Genomic DNA, 19,876 nt, shown 5'->3' on the forward strand with positions numbered 1-19,876 from the left:
CATCCAAAGATGTGCTGAATTTACTACTGCTTTCAAGCAGACCTAGATGATTTACCAAGGAAGAATTTTATAGGTTGGATAAAATAATACTCAATCCTATGGTGTGGGCCTGAAAACAGAAAAAAAAATCAGCCATATCAGAATTTGAATTTGAATTTTATATGTAGGTGAATCATCTGTAGAAACATTGAACTCTTCTTTTACCTCATATGATTTCAAGTAGAAAGTATATTTAAATTTAGGTTTAAATTTTTGTCAAGTTTAAAGGTTAGATGTGTTTCTAGAAAGGCCCAGATCTAAACTACCTGGAAGTTCTTACATAGCTCTAGATTTTTTAAAAAAATATCAAATTCACCTATTTCAGTTGTCAAGGCACCAAACTCAAATCACAGGCATTTGTTTGAAATGCAGTCAGCATGGGTTACCCAAGTGAATGACAGCAATATAATCTAATGCTTTTTTGTCTTCTATAATTCTTTCTGAAATTAGAGGTAAAAAGGCTTACACAAGTTGAGTTTTGAATTTCCAGGAGAGAATAAGTGATTTCACTGAACAAACAATAAACACTATAACAAAAGCAAAATGACAACAGTGAAGGGGAAAGTGTGGGGAAAGCGATGTTTTAAGTCTTGAGTTCTTTTATGTTGGCTTTTTCCAGGCAGAGACATTGACATCTCATATTTTTTTATAGTGTTCAACACCACTTTAAACCAAGACACTGCTTCATCTGACTGGCCTAGGAAGGGAGCCTAATGCTGTTCCCAATAGCACTGAAAACAGTATCAGAATTTCAAGAGGCATAGCAGACTGTCAAGGACTGGATCAGACTGGTGAGAAGTTATTGTCCACAGAGAAAAAAAGAAACCGGAATCCTTTGGTAAAGGACCCAGGTATACCTGATGAGCAGGGGCACCTTTCTCCAGCATCAAAGGCGATGGTGCAGCATGAAATTCAAACATCTGAGAAGTCTAATGGCTGAAAATTAAAATAAGCTGTCAGTCTGCTAAAAAAGATTTTTAATTCAAAATAAATCAGACTAACAATTTACAGATGTTTGGAAAGCAAATGTTTAAGTTGCTCTCTTTCAGAGCTTCAGCCCTCCCTACCTTCAGTATTCCACTTGCATATTAATGGTGTGGTGGCTTTCTGCCACTGCCTGCTCCCTCCTTATGCAAGCACAAACCTCATGAGTTGGCAGGTCTTGTAGTGACCCTTGACCTTGAAATCACATCATTTCTATTATCTTCAGAGTTAACCAGTGAAGATAGGTCAAGAACTAGCGAGTAGATTGCCCCTTAACACAAAAAATTTATGAAACCAGAATTTCCGTCAAACAAAAAAGTCAAATTTGGAAAATAGCATATTTGGTGAAAATGTGGGAATCTTAAGCAGCAAAAAGAGCCTTAGAGAAAGGAGTAAAGGACACAGGTCTCCTGGGATTTATGCTAGCACTTTCTAAAAGCACATTTAGGAAGCCCACCTGTGTTAACAAGTCAGAAAAAGAAGCTCAAATTAAGTCTTTAAAGTTCTCATCTCCAGTTCAATCCTTTCAGCTCTGAGAGAAGTGGCATGGCAGGAGGACAGGAAGAAGGCAGATCAGTCTCCATCACTGTGCCACTGGCTTGGCATCTGCTTCTTCTGTCCAGGTATACCTTAGGTGAGGAAGGACATGGCTACCATCTGGTTCATCTACCAGCATTTCTTAAAAGATGCTGTCCAGTTTATGCTGTTTCTGCTACCCAGTTAGGGTCTTTCTTCACTTTTTCCCCTCCATGATTGGAACTGAGAGCCATTTTTTCAGTATTTGACTTTTTAAATTTATTTTAAAATGTACAATAGGAAATTTGGCTCCCTTATGCATCCAACTTCCTCACTGAAACTGGAAAACTAAATCTCTTTCTTTTCAGATGATCATTTTCAATTTTCAAGTTTTCACTTGGTAAAAGTACTCAAGAAAAGAGGGGTCAAGAAACTTATCTTCCTCTAAATTCTTTGGTGTTTTTTGCCTATCAGTTCTACTGAATGTGGCAGGAGTAGGAGATAAAGTCCCAATAACTTCTTATCAACATGTATATTTTTTAAAATGGACAACTATATAAAAGCTGAGAAAATGTGAAGATTTTCACCAAGCATTTTGCTTCTCTGCTGAAAAAAGTGTATATTAGTATATTTATGCTAGCGTTGGTCTAGTTAAAATTTTTCTTCCCCTGGTTCTATGACATGGGAGAAGATCAAGAGGGGAAGGAGGGTCTTTGATATAACCAGTTCATGCTGGAGGATATGAGTGCAGCTGGTTGTGTCAAGGCACTGGAAGAAACATTGCTCAGATGACTTGAGGCTCAGTGCACTGGCTCATCCACAGTGAACTATGGGTCTTTCTTCAGAAATGAACTTTGGAGCCTAAATCACTCTTGAAACATGTTCAAAATTAACCTGGACACATTTTACAACATAAAAAGTAAAACTGTAGAGAAAACTTTTCCAGATCATTCTCTTATGCATTTGTGCCACCTAGTGAACAAAACCAAGTTGAAATGCTTTTGTGAGAGGGAAGACAGATTTGACATCCTCAGAAATGCTTGCAAACTGGCTCTCAGGAGTTCTTTGGTAGCTCACTGACTTCCTGCCTTTGCCTGTCACTGCTGGACTGCCAGTTTCAAATCCTAAAAGTACTGCAAATGATTGTGAACTGGCAAACCAGAGCCATCAAAAGCTTTTTTGTGTCACAGAAATAAAATCAAATAGCCGGATCTTACTTTCATCCTCTCACAGTCCCCCAAGTGACAATAGTAGTAAGTGTGTGTCACAGAGTAAAGAGCAAATCACAGTCATTCTGTGTTCAGGTATATAGCGTGCAACCCCTAAATTTCAACAACTAATGTCTGCTATCCTGCAAGGGCAACTTTAATATTATTCAAATTAATATCCATTTGGACTGTAAAAACCATACTGGCATTATCCTGGGACACAGTTTCCTATACAGTCATTGCTATTTTGGGACCATAATACATTATGAAGACATAGCATTATTCATAGTAATAGCAGCCTTGAGGCCCCAGCCAAAAAATAGGGAAACTTGAGCGTAGCTGTGATTTACAGCTTAATCCAATAAGAAGGGAAAAAAGAGAAATCCTCATTTTACAGATGACAGCAATGAAGTTTCGAAGTCAGGCATAGTATGCTTATGCTGTATATTTTAGGCCAAATCCAGAGCCTGGTGATGATAGTGAGTTAGTGTTAGGGTATACAGTGTATATATACATGTCTATAAGGTTCCCTTGTCTCTGGTGTCATGCTCCGGCACAACTTCCAGGACTGCTCAGACCAGGAAGCAAGGGGACCTGTTAGGGTTCAAAGTCCACATAAACCTCCTAAAATGTTCATTGATTTAGGTTTAGTTTGTGTAATTTAAAGCTGTGGGCCTTGTTTCTGAATTCCTTGCCAGAATCCCTAACCAAGTGTTATTTCAGTATTTTGCTTAGAGACAGTATGAATATTAAGTGACATCAATAAGGTCCTGTGAAAGATGTTGGGTTTGTTTATCAGTATTTCATCAACACCATCATCATGATGGTTAGGCTTTGTGAATGAAGATTTGGATTCTGTAGCAACTGTCCCAGCACTAACTTTCCCTCCAGAATAATAGATTAAGTTGCACAACAAATGACAGATCCTCATGCTGTAAAATAGTGCCATCTAGTGCATAATAGAGGATAGATTGAACAACCTTTTTTCCCCAAGGAAAAATATCCTGATGGTAACTGCTGAACACATATTTAGCACAAAACTTCAGATTTCAACTGTCTGTAAAATTTATGTCTGGAGGATGCAAATTAATTCTATCTGTTCAACTTTTGAGTTCTTTCATTAGATGCTTATGCAGAGAAAACATTTTCCTTGCAACAAATTCATAGCCACCCCCAAACTAGGCACACATATTTATCACAGCAGTATTAGTTTCACAGCCTGTGTACTGAATTCTCCAGACGAAGAGTAAAGCAATCAAACAAGAATCACCAGTGAGTCTCAGTAATGAGACTGGTTATGATTGCTCATTGGAAACCTCATAAGGCATTTAAAAGAACTAAACATCCAAATTTACAAACCACTGTTTTGCTTCTGAGAGCAACATTGAAATTAATTCAGAAAGCCTAAAGATGCCACTTATAATGTAGAAGACTCTAAAAACAAAAACTGTCAGAAAAGCACCAGATGATCTTTAGCACAGCTACGAGCAAGCTCATTCCAGAGAAGCCAGTGGAGGATTTCTCCAAATTCTCCACATCTCTATCATGATAGTACACTCTTAGGGCTATGCAAGGGAAAGGAGATGATCTACTCTAAGACTTTAATCTGTAGGAGTATGCTGCATTGCAAAATTAAAACACTCTTTAGGTTGGGCAATGGCCAAGTTCCTGCTCATGGTACAATGCATTGCACTGCGTGACAAACACCAAAAAGGGATCTATGTCTGTGTCCCCATAGCCCTATCACAGAGTGGTCATTCTTCCATAGTACCCACAGGAAGCTTTCTGCATGTCCCTGCTCCTGGATGCTTCACCAGATCCTTCAGGACATTGGTTACCTCTAATTTAAAAGGTGCTGCATCCCCCATAAAGAAGTGCAAACTGTCCAAAAGGGATAAAATACCAAGTTGGCAATTGCAATTCTCTGTTAAAAGCTGTATTGTTTTTGGTCCCAGTTATATATCTTCAGCCATGCTTGTCTGAGCAATGATTACAACACTTTTCATATGGTGTATTATTCTTGTCAGAAGTATTACCATACTAGAAAATGTACAGGCTGTAATACTGGTAATTCAGTAGGCAGATGTCTTCCTCTGAACCTGCAGTTATTCAGCTTATCCACATCAGCAGGAAGCATCCTGGTACCATTGGAAGTCTCTGCCACTCCAGAAGGTTCACAGTCTTGACTGCTTGCCCTAGTTTAAGGGTTCTGAGGCTGTTTCAGCTAGACCAGAAATGTCAGCTCAGGTGTCTTGGATTAAGTGCAGCTACATAATTGCATTCTTCCTGTCTACATTTCCCTTTTGCTTTTTGTTGGATAAACTATTCCTCATGCTGCAACCTAAACTGTGCTTTGCTCCTCTGCATGTTAAAAAGCTGCCATATTCCACCCCAAACTTGGCTATATTAAAGGATGGATTAACTGTTCTTTATGTATGCAGTTTGGAACTGGAGTGCATGGTCCATTGTGTGTTTTAGGATCATTGTTATTAAAAATAGCAGTTTACCATCAGTATCTTCCCCTTATACTCAAGTCTTGAAAAGTATATGAAAAATAGACCATTGTGTAGAGTGGGTTAATGTCCACAATTAGCCAAAATCAGTGTTTAGTTAGAGTCTGATTGCTGCAATGTTTTTCTGGGGGGGTTAGGAGGGAAATGGCCTCTTCAGAATTAAGGAAAAAATAATCCACTTACATCATAAAAAGCTGGAATCACATCAAAGGCTGTGAAAGCTCAAAAATTGGCAGCTTGAAATCCACTAAGAACTGAAATGAATTTATACCTTTTTTTAATAAAGCTGGAACAATGCTTCGAACAACTTAATCCCTTAGCAATTTCACAACCTTTTGTTACTCTTCAGAAGTCCCTCTCTTGTCTTGGTGTGTCAAATCACCCATTTAAATATTTTTCATGTTTAGGGCCAAATTCTGCTCTCCTGAGCATTTTATGCTGTTCAATAGCATTGCAGATGCACTTGGGAGAGCTACAGAGCTTGGCCTCTGGCCTTGACACAGAGGGGATGCCAAAGTGGGGCAGCACAATCTAAGGACAGTACACAACTCTGTTCTCTAAACAGCTATGTTCTGCTGTAACCCTTGGGAGAAAGGCAATTAGCCCTCATTTTTAAAGTGGGAGTAACACCATTCTGCTTCCCAAGAGAACTGAAAAGCTTAAGCATATCCATACAAAGCATATTTGATATCAATGTGTAACAACAGGCTCACTGGACTCTTTGAATCAAGTGCCTATATATACACACATGACCTCTTCAGCCCAAAATTGTCAGGAGAGCATCACATAGATGCAGGATGACTGATGAGATGTGGCATCTAAGTTCCTATCTGAAGTGTAGGGCACGGTCTCCTTGATGCCAGAATAGACCCTCCCTCTGGATCTGTGGTGCAAAAAACACCCATGCCAAGCCCCAGGTTGTGAAAGGACACTAAGGCACATGTGTAGGGTCCCTTCAGTCCAAAAGCAGTGAACAAATCAGATGTGATCCTAGTCTATTTCCCCGCTTGAAGATATCTCACTGGATAGCCAAGAAGGTAAAATGCATGAGGGAAAGAAGTAAAAGGAGCCTGATCCAGTAGTTATGCAGTTGAGGTGCTCAGCTGCAAAGAGGGGCTGTAATCTGGGCTGTTTTCTCCTTTTAGGGGCCTGTTGGGTGTTGCACTGGTCACTGGAGATAAAGAAAGGAAGTAACTGAGGCAGCACTGGGATCAGCAGCCCAAATTACTCCTTTCAGATCAATAGCTTGACCACTGCTTTAGGTGCTGGTTTCAAGCTCTTAACTGCAACCCTGACACAGCCAGACCAGTTCCTGTCAGCACCAGTGTGCTTTCTGGTGCAAACACCACTCTTTCCCTGAAATCATGCGATGAAGCTTTACACACACAAGCACACACATGCCTGTGTTGGTTTTCTGCAATGTTAATCCTGTTTGATCCCTGCACATTCTAGGTATAAAGTTACTTTTGTGCATTTCCTCTGTTGACAGCAACCTTTACTAACCAGCAGTCCCCTGTTATCTCCCTGCAAGAGCTCAGGAGTCCTGTACTGCAAAAATAACACCTTTAAACAAGACCTGGCTTCTTTGCAGAGCTGCCAAGAGTACTGGGAAGTAAATGTACTGAAGAAGCTCTCAAGTGTACCTCAAAAACTTGGGCAGTAGGAGCAGAGCTTTGGTAGTGCTTTTTGACTGCTCAAATCTCCTTCCTTAAGACTTTGTGATCTTTTACTTGCCCTTGTCTGTGAAAGAAAAACATTTTTTCCTCATGTGCTCACTCTGACAGCAAGCACACAGCTCTGGTAAGGTCCGTGTATGCTCAGGAGGATTGTGTCACTTTGGGAGCCAGGAAGAGGGATGGAGAACATCCCAAATAGCTCTTCTAGAGACAGTTGAGACACAGATTGCTCATCAGATTCAGACTATTCCCAAAAGCCAAGATGTTCAATTCAATGCACTGAGCACCATGACAGTACCTGGAGGGAGGTCAGCGTCTATGGCAGGCTGTGACCCCTAGAAACCCCATCATGAGCATCTTGGAAGATGATGAAATAGATTAAAAACTTGCCAAGATCTCACAAGAGCCCTTGCTAATGCATTTCCTTCTGGTTTTAATACTTAGTGGAGCATAGGCTAGAACCTGATTCTTTCTCTCAGATGCTCTTCATTAAGAAGCATTAGTCCCCAGGCAGTTTGGTCATTCTCAACCAGGAAGCACTTAAGGATAAGTTTATTGGGTAAAATGTTGGTTTATTTCTGCAAACACTTGAAAGCAATAGCCCATGTTAGTGAACAAAGGCTTAGCCTCCTCTAATTTTAAACTCAAGGTCGCAGTCTGGTTGACAGTAACATTGAAATGACAGTAGCCACCCAGCAACAATGTCAAGTGAGGGTGCTTTACAAGCACAATAATTACAGCAGTTAATTATTTGCACAGTGTCACAGGTGTGCATAGCAATACATCGTTTAGACAGGTCCCTACCCAAAGGACCTTACAGTCTAATCTGGACGGACATAGCACGGATAATTAAAGAATGACCCATGGAAGTAAGCGCAGAAGAGGGTCAAATTTGAGTTCATCTACTATTATGACTGTGGGACATGCTGACCCCTCTGACCAGCTCATGTTGTTGCCGGGTTTGTTTTCCAGAAACGTAGCCAGGCACCACAGCTTCGGCGGCCCAGAACGGGCAGCGACTCCTCTCCATTCCTGAGGCTCTGCCGCCCTCCCGTGGCCGCTCGAGCTCGTCCCGGTGACCTCTCTGTGAAGGTCATCTCCTGTCTGTGTGCATGTGGCATCCTGCAAGCCCCAGGACCATCACTGACAGCTGAGGTAGCCCTCAGCCTCTTGTGTGTCTCAGAAAATGAAATATTTCCCTCCAGAAAGCATAATTTACTGCTGTTCCCTTCAGAGCATAGGCTCACAGAAATCATAGGCTCACAGAATATTCTGAGTTGGAAGGGATCCACAAGATTCATCCAAGTCCAGCTCCTGGTCCTGCACAGAACAGCCCCGACAATGACACCATGTGCCTGAAAGTATTGTCCAAACACTTCCTGAACTCTGGCAGGCTTGGAGCTGTGAACACTTCCCTGGGGAGCCTGCTCCAGTTCCCTTCTGGATGTAGTTCACCCTCTGGATGAAGAACCTTTTCCTAATATCTAACCTAAACCTCCCCTGGCACAGTTCCATGCTGTTTTCTCAGGTTCTGTCTCTGGTTGCCAGTTCATAAAATAATTGGGTAGAGAAGTTCAGGCCACGATACTGTGTGGTCAATAATACGTATTGACACAGGGACAAACTAACACCCACAGTAGAATCATTAATTTCTGAATCTCTTAGCTACATTACAATGTATTACCATTTAAAATAAAATAAACAACATTCAGAATAAAATAAACAGCATTCCCGAGCCAGAGAAGGAGGGTTAGCCATTAGGAAACTGAAAAGTAAGTTCTGCACTGACAAGTAATTTTCCAATTTCTCTAACAATCCTATTTTTTTTAAAAATAATGATTAATTGTTGTTGCTGTCATTGTTATTGTTGTTAGATTTTACTGGGGAGAGAGGAGGTATTTATTTAGTTATTTACAGGCCTGCCTAATGCCTCCAGTTTCGGTGCAGACTACAAATAGAAGTACCATCCTGCAGAGAAGGAAGGTGAGTCCTGAGTAAGGTACAAGAGAAACTTGTATAGTCTTGGTGTACTCACAGCTGAAAGGCTCTTCTGAATCCATGTGCGAGCTGAACAAGAATACCCTACTGAATCTATTTGGCATGGGTACCCTCTTTTGATTATGTACTATGATTATGTCTCTTCTCCAGGGACACCACCTTATCGCAGGGGAGAAGCTTGCGTACCCTCATGAGGTTGAGAGCTATGCTGGAGGTGGTTTGTGCCACTGGTAGGGTCTCCCATGCCAGACAGGTCTCAGCTGAAGGGTCAGACAAAGTGTGTCCACGGGCAGGATGGTCTCGCTAGCCGTCTGGCAACCATCCTAGGAGAAGGACAACTCCAACCCCAAACCCGGGCACATGGAGCTCACTTAGCCCTGTAACGCCATCCATCTAAGAGAAGGATACTCTAACCAAACCTACGTCCTGAGGTATTCGCTGTCACTGTCCAAGCTCACTAGGCCGTGGCAGATGAACCTTAGGAGTAAAGGGTGGGGCCAGTTCTGCGCACGCTGTGCCTCACCTAAAAAATCCATTGCACAGGCTTGAAGGGTTCACCCACATTGCAAAGCCGTGTAGAAACAGGTGAGGGCCGAAAACGGCAGGTGATAGGAAGCAGCTGGAAGCCGCAGACCCAACTCTGCATGCAGGAGGTTCAGGATATGGGTCATTAGGGACTTGACCCCGGAGATGACAGTCTCTTGCGGCAGCATCCTGAACGATCAAGCAGCCTTTTCTGGGGACAGCACTGCTTGCTCCACATGGAGAGGGGCCTAGCAAAGGTGGCCTAAACAAAGCTCATCTCCACACCCGGTTGGATAACCGCGGCCAAGCGGCATCTTCCATGCGGTCAAACAAAAACAAAGAGATTTCAAAGGCATACACCTGCCTGCAAAGGTGTACTCAAACTAACACTCGCATGTTGGAACATCAGAACCATGCTTGATACTGTGGATAGTGGACGTCCAGAGCGTCATTCTGCTCTAATTGCCCACTAAATGTCACGGCTAAATATTGACATTGCCGCTCTCAGTGAAGTTCATCTTCATGAGGAAGGCAGCCTTAAAGAACATGGTGCTGGCTACACACTCTACTGGTCAGGCAAACCCAAAACTGAAAGACACCTTTCAGGAGTTGGCTTCATGGTTAAAAACTCCATCACCTCCAAATTTGAAAATCTGCTGACAGGTCATTCCGATCGCATTATGTCCTTATGCCTCCCTCTACACAACAAGCAACATGTTGTTCTTTTTAGCGTATATGCCCCAACTCTCCAAGCTGACCCAGCGGAAAAAGACAAATTCTACACAGACCTGCGCCGCCTCACCCAAAATGTTCCTACAGATGATAAGATCATAACCCTTGGTGACTTCAACGCCAGAGTAGGTGTTGTAGTTTGGGATTATTATGTAAATTCTCTCCCCTGCCACTAACTGCCCATGTCAGCAGTTAACAAAAGAAGTAGTTAACTGCTGATCACTTGGATGGGGGCAGGTTTGTCTCTTTTGTTTTTGGGGACATCTTTCTTTTCTTTAGCTCAGCGGAACAGGGGACCGGTGGCGGCCGAGGAGGGAAGCTGCTCTGATGGCTACTGCTAAGGCTTCTGGCTGAGACGCTGTTTTTTCTCCTCGCTGTGGCTGTTTCTCCTGGTTTCCTGCATCTGGGATCCCGGCCTCTGTTGCAGTCTCACCACCGCCTGCACCGTCACAGTCTGCCCGCCCCGGCTGGGGCAGTGACCCGGGAGAGAGAGGTGTGCAGCTGCTTTTGCAGGACACGTAGTGGTTCCCCGCTTTCAGCTTTCTTTTTCCTTCATCTAGGACAAGAGACCCAGAGTTCATCTGAGAGCTCACCACTCGTCTGTCTCACTGGAGAGGGACTGGGAACTACTGGGAACTCACTCCGCAGCCAGCCGGACTGTGACATTTGACACTGCTTAAGTATAACTTTACTCCCGGAGGAAAAACCTGATGGGTTTTGTTGTTATTTGGTTTTTTTTTCTCTCTCTTGTGGTGTTGGGGAAGCGGTTTGCACTAGTCTGTTTACATATATATATATATATATATATATATATATATCAGTTAAGAACTGTTATCCTTCTTATATTAAAATTCCTTTTTTCTTAAATTTGATAAAGAGTGGTGTGATTATTGTGGAGAAGGCCCCCTCCCCTGCTTGTGGGTAAACATTTTGGTTTTTTCCCCTCAAACCAAGACAGTAGGTAAGAATTCTGAAGTCTAGAAAGGAGTCCTGGGCAAGCATGGCGTTGGAAACTGCAACAACAATGGACGCCTCCTGCTAGAGTTTTGTGCAGAATGGCAGCTCACGATCACCAACACTATCTTTCAACAGAAAGACAGCCTGAAGGCAACCTGCATGCATCCTCGATCCAAGCACTGGCACCTCATTGACTATATCTTAGTGCAACACAGAAATGTCAGCGATGTCTGTCATACTCGAGTGATGCCGAGTGCAGAATGTCAAACAGACCATCACCTTGTGCATTGCAAACTTAACCTCCACTTCAAGCCCAAACCTAAGAGAGGCGACATTCCAAGGAGGAGGATCCAAGTCAACAATCTTCAAACGGCTACAGTGAGAGACAGCTTCCGTGTAAACCTTCAAACTAGACTTAAAGATAATCCCATAGATCCCTCTCCTGAAGCGCTTTGGCAACATATTAAAATTTGCATCCTGCAGTCCTCTGAAGAGTCCCTAGGGTTCTCTTCCAAGAAAAACAAAGACTGGTTTGATGAAAACAGTCAAGAGATCTAGGAATTGTTGAAAAATAAGAGAACTGCTCACCAAGCACACCTTGCTCAGCCATCTTGCCATATAAAATAAGCCGCCTTTCGTCTTGCATGAAGCAAGGTTCAACAGAAACTTCCAGACATCCAGAACAAATGGTGGCTCAACCTAGCAGAAAAGACACAACTATGCGCAGATTTGGGTGACCAAAGAGGTTTCTATGAGGCCCTGAAAGCAGTGTACGGACCCACACACCAGGTTCAAAGCCCCCTACTCAGTGCAGATGGTCAACTGCATCTAACAGATAAAACCTCCATCCTGAACCGATGGTCTGAGCACTTTCAGACTCTCTTCAGTGCCAACTGTGTAGTCCAAGGCTCAGCAATTCAGCACATTACACAACAACCGGTGAAACATGAATTGGATGCAGCCCCTACTATGGGAGAGATACTCAAGGCCATACAACAGGTGAAAACTGGCAAGGCAGCTGGGGTTGATGGAATTCCACCTGAAATCTGGAAGCATGGAGGTCAAGCACTCCATGCCAGATTCCACAAGCTTGTTGTGCGTTGCTGGGAGCAAGGGGAACTACCACCAGATCTCCGTGATGCAGTCATCATCACCCTGTACAAGAAGAAAGGAGAAAAATCAGACTGCTCAAATTACCGAGGTATTACTTTGCTCTCCATTGCTGGTAAAATCCTTGCAAGAATACTTCTGAACAGATTAGTACCCACTATTGCAGAAGATCTTCTACCTGAAAGCCAGTGTCATTTCAGAGCCAATAGGAGGACCACAGACATGGTGTTTGTTCTCAGACAACTGCAAGAGAAGTGTAGGGAACAGAACAAAGGTCTCTATGTAACCTTCGTTGACCTCACCAAAGCTTTCGACACTGTGAGCAGAAAAAGCCTGTGGCAGATCCTGAAACAATTAGGATGTCCCCCCAAGTTCCTCAAAATGATCATTCTGCTACATGAGGATCAGCGTGGACAAGTCAGATATGGCGATGATGCACTCTCTGAGCCCTTTCCAATAACCAATGGTGTGAAACAAGGTTGTGTTCTTGCACCAACTCTATTCATAATCTTCTTCAGCATGATGCTCCAAAGAGCCACAGCAGACCTCGATGAAGAAAACGGCATTTACCTCTGATATTGTACCGATGGAAGCCTATTCAACCTAAGGTGACTGAAGGCCCACACCAAGACCCTGAATCACCTTGTCCGTGAGCTGCTTTTTGCTGATGATGCCGCCCTCGTTGCTCACACAGAAGCAGCTCTGCAACGGTTAACATCCTGCGTTGCAGAGGCTGCTGAGCTTTTTGGGCTGGAAGTCAGCTTGAAGAAGACGGAAGTTCTCTACCAACCTGCACCTCAAGAAGTCTTCCATCATCCTCACATCACCATAGGCAATTCAGAGCTTAAGTCAGTCCAGCAGTTCACCTATCTGGGAAGTATCATTTCCTCAGACGGTAAGATCAACAAAGAAATAGACAACAGGCTAGCAAAGGCATATAGAGCCTTCGGAAAACTCCGTAAAAGAGTCTGGTGCAATAAACACCTGAAGAAAAGTACAAAGATTAGTGTCTACTCTTTTATATGGGTCTGAATCCTGGGTCATCTATCGCCACCACCTGCGGCTTCTTGAATGCTTCCATCAGCGCTGCCTCCGTTCAATCCTAAACATCCACTGGTCTGATTACGTGACCAATGTGTCCGTTCTTGAACAGGCAGGGGTCACCAGTATTGAGGCCATGCTGATGAGAACACAGCTGCGCTGGGCAGGGCACGTCTCCAGGATGGAGGATCACCGCCTCGCAAAGATTGTGCTCTATGGTGAACTCACCACTGGCTGGCACAAGAGAGGAGCCCCGAAGAAGAGATACAAGGACTCCCTGAAACAACACCTCAGCCTTGGCCATATTGACTGCCACCAATGGTCCACTCTGGCCTCCAATCGGGATTCATGGAGACACATCATTCATGACGCTGCTGCTTCCTTTGAGAATGCATGGAGGGTCAGTCTTGAGGAGAAAAGACAATGCAGAAAGAACCGTTCCTTGCCAATGTCACCTAGGGAGACGTTCCACTGTGCCTTTTGTGACTGGACCTGCCTATCCCATATCGGCCTTTTTAGCCACCAGCACGCCTGCAGCAAGCATGGGTAGTGCCCTTCTCAAATCTTCGTTCACGAAGCCTAGCCATGAAATGAATGAAAGATTATGTCTATGATTAATTAAAAATTCCAGCAAAAGCTTCTGGATTTTGAAAAGCTAACTCTGAAAAGCAGAAAATCTGCATGAGTGAAGAACTGAAGCAACTCTCGGCAAATGAGGAAAAAAATCTTTAAAGGACTTGGGAAGATTTCTTTAGGAAATATGAGCTAGCAACAAAAAAAGCCACAGAATTAGTATTTTGCCAGGGAAATCTTCCCTTTTCCCTCTATGCACCCCTGAGAAAATTTTTATGGGACTACATAGAATTCTTGCTTGTATTTCAGTGAAATAAAAAAACAACTACACTTACTGAGACCAAACAGGTCCTTTGTCCCTGCATATGCCCAGGAAATCACAGTACAAAAATCTGGGTTATCCAAGTCACACAGCTCAAAGGAAAAAATTAGGGATGTCTTATCCAGCTGAACAGCAAATGTTTATTGCCCAAGAAAATTGTGGTGATGTGAAAATTGTGGTGATGTAAATATTGTTATGTTGCCAAGGAAATTGTAAAAAACTTCACACCCTTCATAACGCATACACATCTTTGGACAAAGGCGTCTCTATGGCTTTGGGACAGAATATGAGAAACATGCTGAGCCTTAAAATATGTTTGAAAATTTACAGTGTGATATTGGAAAATCCAGACAATCCATTAACCTTTTACATCTGTATGTATACACATATTCATATGTGGACAAAACCAGCAAGCCGAACAAAATACTTGACACCTACATTTTAAATGGACGTTATATGCACACCTATGCTTTTTTTTTTTTCGTTTTTACTGAACTACTTTAATTATATGTTTTATAAAATGGATACCAAATCACATCATAAATATCAAATATGTAACACTGAAAGTGTGGAGAAGGTACAAATTGTCCCAAACTCAACACTAAAGTGTGAAAATACATTTCAGTTGCTCAGGACAAACCAGCATAGAAAATTTCTCATTTCTGTAGTGACTCTGGCTGTTTCTGTTTCACTTTGATTTAATTCTACTTTCTGACCTCAAAACTGTCAAGAAATACTTTTTATATGTATGCACATACTCTTACTATACTCCTGATTTCTCCAAACCCCAACAGAAGAATCACCTGCAAGCAATGCTTTCTAGTTTCCAGAGAAACTTTCCACAGTCATCACCCTCCCATTAACAACTTACTACTTTTTCTCTCTCTCTCTTTTTAATTTGTGCCATAGAATGCCATGATTAACGTTCAAAATTTATTCCTTATTGCTCAAGTCAAATCTGTATGTTTCTTTACCTATGACAGGGAAAATAAGAATTGTGACAATTGTTCTTCAGTACAAGAGTAGATTAGATTATGCACTGCATCTCTGAACTTACATTGGCACATTATGAATAAAGACACTATACATCACCTCACTAATGCAAACACAAAGCCAACTTCTACTAAGACTGCATTACAGGCTCTTTATGCAGAGTATGAGCAATATTAGACAGTGTAGAATAACATTGCTTAGTTGCAATGCAGGTGAACCTGAGGAACGGAAGCTATAGAAGACAGGAAATCACCTACAGTTTCCCATGCTAATGTTAAGAAGACTGAATCTTTAACTTCATGCTTGTCACGATCACACTGAATTGTCCCTTAAAAATACATAAAAGATCACAGTGTCCTGAACTGTACTCAATCCAATCATGTTTCTAGGGAAAGCTATGTTCACAACTCAATTGGCAATTAATAATTTTTCCCCATTAAAATATCATCAGGTGCCTCTTGGAGTGCCTAAGCCTCATGTTGTGCATCATGTAGGGTAACATCATGCTACACCCACAAGAATTAGTGGTGACCTGGACATCTATCTTATCTTGCCATGTAACAAAAGACCAGTGTGATCATGCCTGGCAAATCACTTGCATAGTAAATCAATCCTTTCCTTGATCTATTTTAACATTTGAAGTATGCAGTTCAACAGAAAACAGCAGTAACTGATCTTATGAATATGTTTGACATGTAACCTAAATTTTTCCAGCCATCCTATCCTTACAGATAGTTGGAACTCATTGGAAAATACTTTACATTGAAGACAATCCAATTCCAATATGGAATAAAAATTCAACCTCTTCAGAGTTTTCTAAAGAAACCCAGAAATTTCCAGTATCTATTTTTCTGTGTGTCTGTAGAGAAAAAAAAACATGGTTTGCCTGTCAGAAGGAAAACAATTAGCCTTTTTTCCTCAGAAAGTTCCAGAGGACAGCTAATTGAGGTGTGACCCAAACATAAAGTACTGCAAAAAGTCAAGGCCAGTATGTTTTCAGCAGAAATTCTGTCTGGTCCTTTGAAGGGAGAAAACAGAAATACCAACTGAGGGTTCCCAGACAAGCGTCTGGAAGTCTGAAAGACCCAGCATTTTTCTCAAAGTGTTCTGACAAACCCATGCTGAGGAGAACTGCGATGTACTTTAAGAACAGTGAAGATCCTGATGTATCAACCCAGCAATGTAGTCAGCTACTCTGTTTAGGCCAGGATCACCACTATCACAACTCCCCCAACTCAGCATTTCTCAAAATAAAAAGCCATATGAAATCTTGAAATGTTTTGCCATACCTACTCTTCATGACTCCATCTGTAAAAGAAAATCACCGCAAAAAATCACAGTGGCCTATAGAAATATTTAGAAGTGTACCTTCCAAACAATTCTCATTCAAAATTATTTACATCTTCTTGTATGCTTCCAGCTGAGAAATTAGGCTAATTTGTCAACATCAAACTAAATAAATAGCAGACTGTTCATTAAAATCTGCTAGGACAAATTATACTTTTTTTATTTCCATGCTGAATCTTTGAAGCAGTTGTATTCACAGCTGCCCTTCAAACATCCACATCTAAAATGTGGAGGCATCAGGATGTCAGCTAAGATTTGGTGTTACCTCCCCAAAATAACTGAAGAACATACCATCTTATGCAACATGGGTATCACAAATCTTTTCAGAATTTGAAAGAGTATAGACATAAAACTGTTTTCAAGGAATATATTTGCAATAACCTTAAGCAAATGTTAACATGAAATAAAGCATATTTTGCAACAAAAACACAGTAACTTTATAGTGAAACTCTACTCAGATCAACCATATACAAGCACATACATAAAGAAAGCTCACATGATCCAGAGTTGACTTTACAAATAATACTCAGTATTGTTAACACTCACATTTGTATTTAGACTGTTTCCCCCAAAAAAGTGGAAAAAAAAGCCACACACATGATCACTTTAACACCATAAACATTAAAATGCCCATCAAGTTACAGAGTTACATGTCTGCATCTGAAACACTTCTTAAGTGACCTGGGAATATTCTCCACCTACCTCTTCTGTCAAATATAAGTGCAGAATAAGTCTTCATGGGCAATAGATGAAGAGTTACAATACTGAATATTCACAACTTTCCTGAGCTTTCAAGAATGTAAGTTAGGAAGTTTTAATGTATTTCCAGACAGATGACTGGAGCCATGTGAATTTGGCTTTTTCTTGGGCACAGTTCTAAAATTCAGGAGAGGAAGCACTCTTGTGTAGCTGTCTCCCTTACAAACATCTGCCTAATCATGGTTGAAAACAGCCATCCAAATACACTCCAGATTTTCAGTCGAGTGGCAAAGTGTTCTTTGCTGAAAATAAAAAGGCCATCGCTGCAAGTTGGGCTGCTTTTCGCTGCACAATCCTCTTGACATTTGTGATGTCAGAAGCTTCTCTCAAAAACTAAATATCAAAAATGCAAATGTGGAGAGAAAGGCGCTGAAAATGGAAGATTGTCACGGAGAAAACAGAATAAGTTGGTTTAGAATTTTTTTCGCTCAAGAGAGTTTTGCAGCTAGCGCTGTTAGGCCTGGGAAAGATCAGTGTGGGGAAATCCCATTTATTACACCTTGTGATGTTTATTCTCTGCCTGTTTTGAGAAGTAGTATTCCTGTGTAGAGGTAATACTTTCTTATAGACAAGCCTGCGGCTCCCACTGGGAGAGAGGGAGACTATAAAAGCACAGAGGAGAACATAGCCTTGAACTTACATGTATGCAAAAGGTGTTATAACAGTACCAGAACAGGTCTGTTGCTGTGCTCTTTCGCTGCATGATTTAGCTGTGCATTTAGGTTTTCTGACTTAGAAAAACCTTTTCCTTAATACCTTAGCCGTGGTTTGGTCATCAGGTTTATCTGTGCGTGTATCAATTCTTACAATAAGCATTCACCAAGAGCAGCTGTTCCAGTGGTATACTGTGAATGGCTCTTGAATCTGCTCTCAGGAGCTTAATTTCGAAAGCAGAAATAGCTTTTTTTGACTCCGTCCTCCCAGTCAGATACATAATCACAAAAGCAAATTTAGAAGCCATTCTTGATTTTGTGTGAGAGACCAAGTGTTCTTAATGATATATCAGGACTTTGAGAATTCTCTATGACGGAAGATGCGCACAGGTAAGTCAAAGCTGTAATTGAGCTCCTCTAGTCTCGTAGCTTGAAGTTCTCTCTGTTGAAGAATATTTTCCTGTTCTTGCATTCTTTTCTTAACAGCAGGACATCTTTTTATTCTTCTGAAGGGATGCACTTGTACTCTGGGATACTGGGATATTGACCAGAATTACTCTACTTAAGGTACAGAGGAGACTGCTCAGATTCTCAGCAGATCCTTGAATGTCAAGATACCCACTATTATTCAGTGAGTCAGGAAAGCAAAAAAAGTTAGCGGGCTGAGGCTAGAGATAGTCCAATGATTACAGTCCCTCTGGCAATAATTTATTCTATAAATCTCTTAGTGAATTAATAAAAGGCACGTTCTGAGGATATATGCCAATTGCCTCCAAAAGGCAGACTACGACACTTCACATGCAAACTACATCAAACAAGCCTATAATAAATGTTTCTTAGCTCTGAAAAAAATAGACTGGTGAAATCTTTACACATATATTCCCCAAAGAAAATTATTTTAAAACACTGAATTTTAGTAAATAAAGAAGTGCTTTTCTTCAGCTCTCACCTTAGAGGGTACCCATGTATTTTTGTAAGATGGCCAAGTTCTGCAAGATTCCTATTTTCTACATTATGAGGCGCAAACAGTAACTTCTCCTGCTTTTAAGAGGCATTCTTGTCCATATTAAAAGGTCCTTGCACAGCTCTCTTCTGCCTTCTCTCCCTAACACTGAACACCAAATCCATCCACACTATGATTAATCTTATGAGACCATGTTTCCTGCAACCCCCATCCTTGTCAGCCTTATTCTCCAAAGGCCTCTCATTAGCAGGTATCACGCACGAAGGGTGAGCCTCAGAAATTGACACTGTGTCAGTGGAGAAGTAACAGGAGACTCCAGCCCAGGCATGACTCTGGGAGTGATTTTCTCTCAGCTGTCAGTAAGGCAACAGAGAATCACCTCTATGAAGGTGACATGAGGGGAGAGGGTGTGGGAGCTCTCTGGAGGCCACAGCCAGGTTCCTGCTCTTCACAGGAGACTTTGCTGTCAGAGAAGGAAACATGAGTTGCTCTTTTCACACAGACCCCTCCACTGTCATTTTTGGCAGTGATTACCTGGACACACATTGTGGGGTGATAGCCCTAATAAGCCTGTATGGGTTGAGGGAAATGCCTCAGCACCCTGGAGGGGTGCTCCCAGCAGAAGACATAAGTGAGGCAAACTGATAAGTGATGGGGGTTACCAGAGAATGGAATGTTATTAAATTAGCATAGCCTTTCTTTGCTGCACCCTGCCCCTGCAGACTCAAGGAGCCCACCCCCCTTCAGAGTGTCTAGATAAGTGTTTTAGGTGGCTGTGCTTCTGGTTAGTAGTTCTTTGTTGCTAGTTTCTGTTTGTCGTGAGGGTGGGACACACTGCTGTATTGTAACTTGAGTTTGGTGTGTTTGTCTCTGTAAAATGTGATTTGTGCTGGTTTCTTTTGAGGTCTTTTATTATCAAGTAAATACGATCTTGCAGCTAAACATTATCACTGGCAAAGCAGAACC

This window comes from Pithys albifrons, chromosome 2 (genome assembly GCF_047495875.1).
Source record: "Pithys albifrons albifrons isolate INPA30051 chromosome 2, PitAlb_v1, whole genome shotgun sequence".
Classification (NCBI taxonomy): Eukaryota; Metazoa; Chordata; class Aves; order Passeriformes; family Thamnophilidae; genus Pithys; species Pithys albifrons.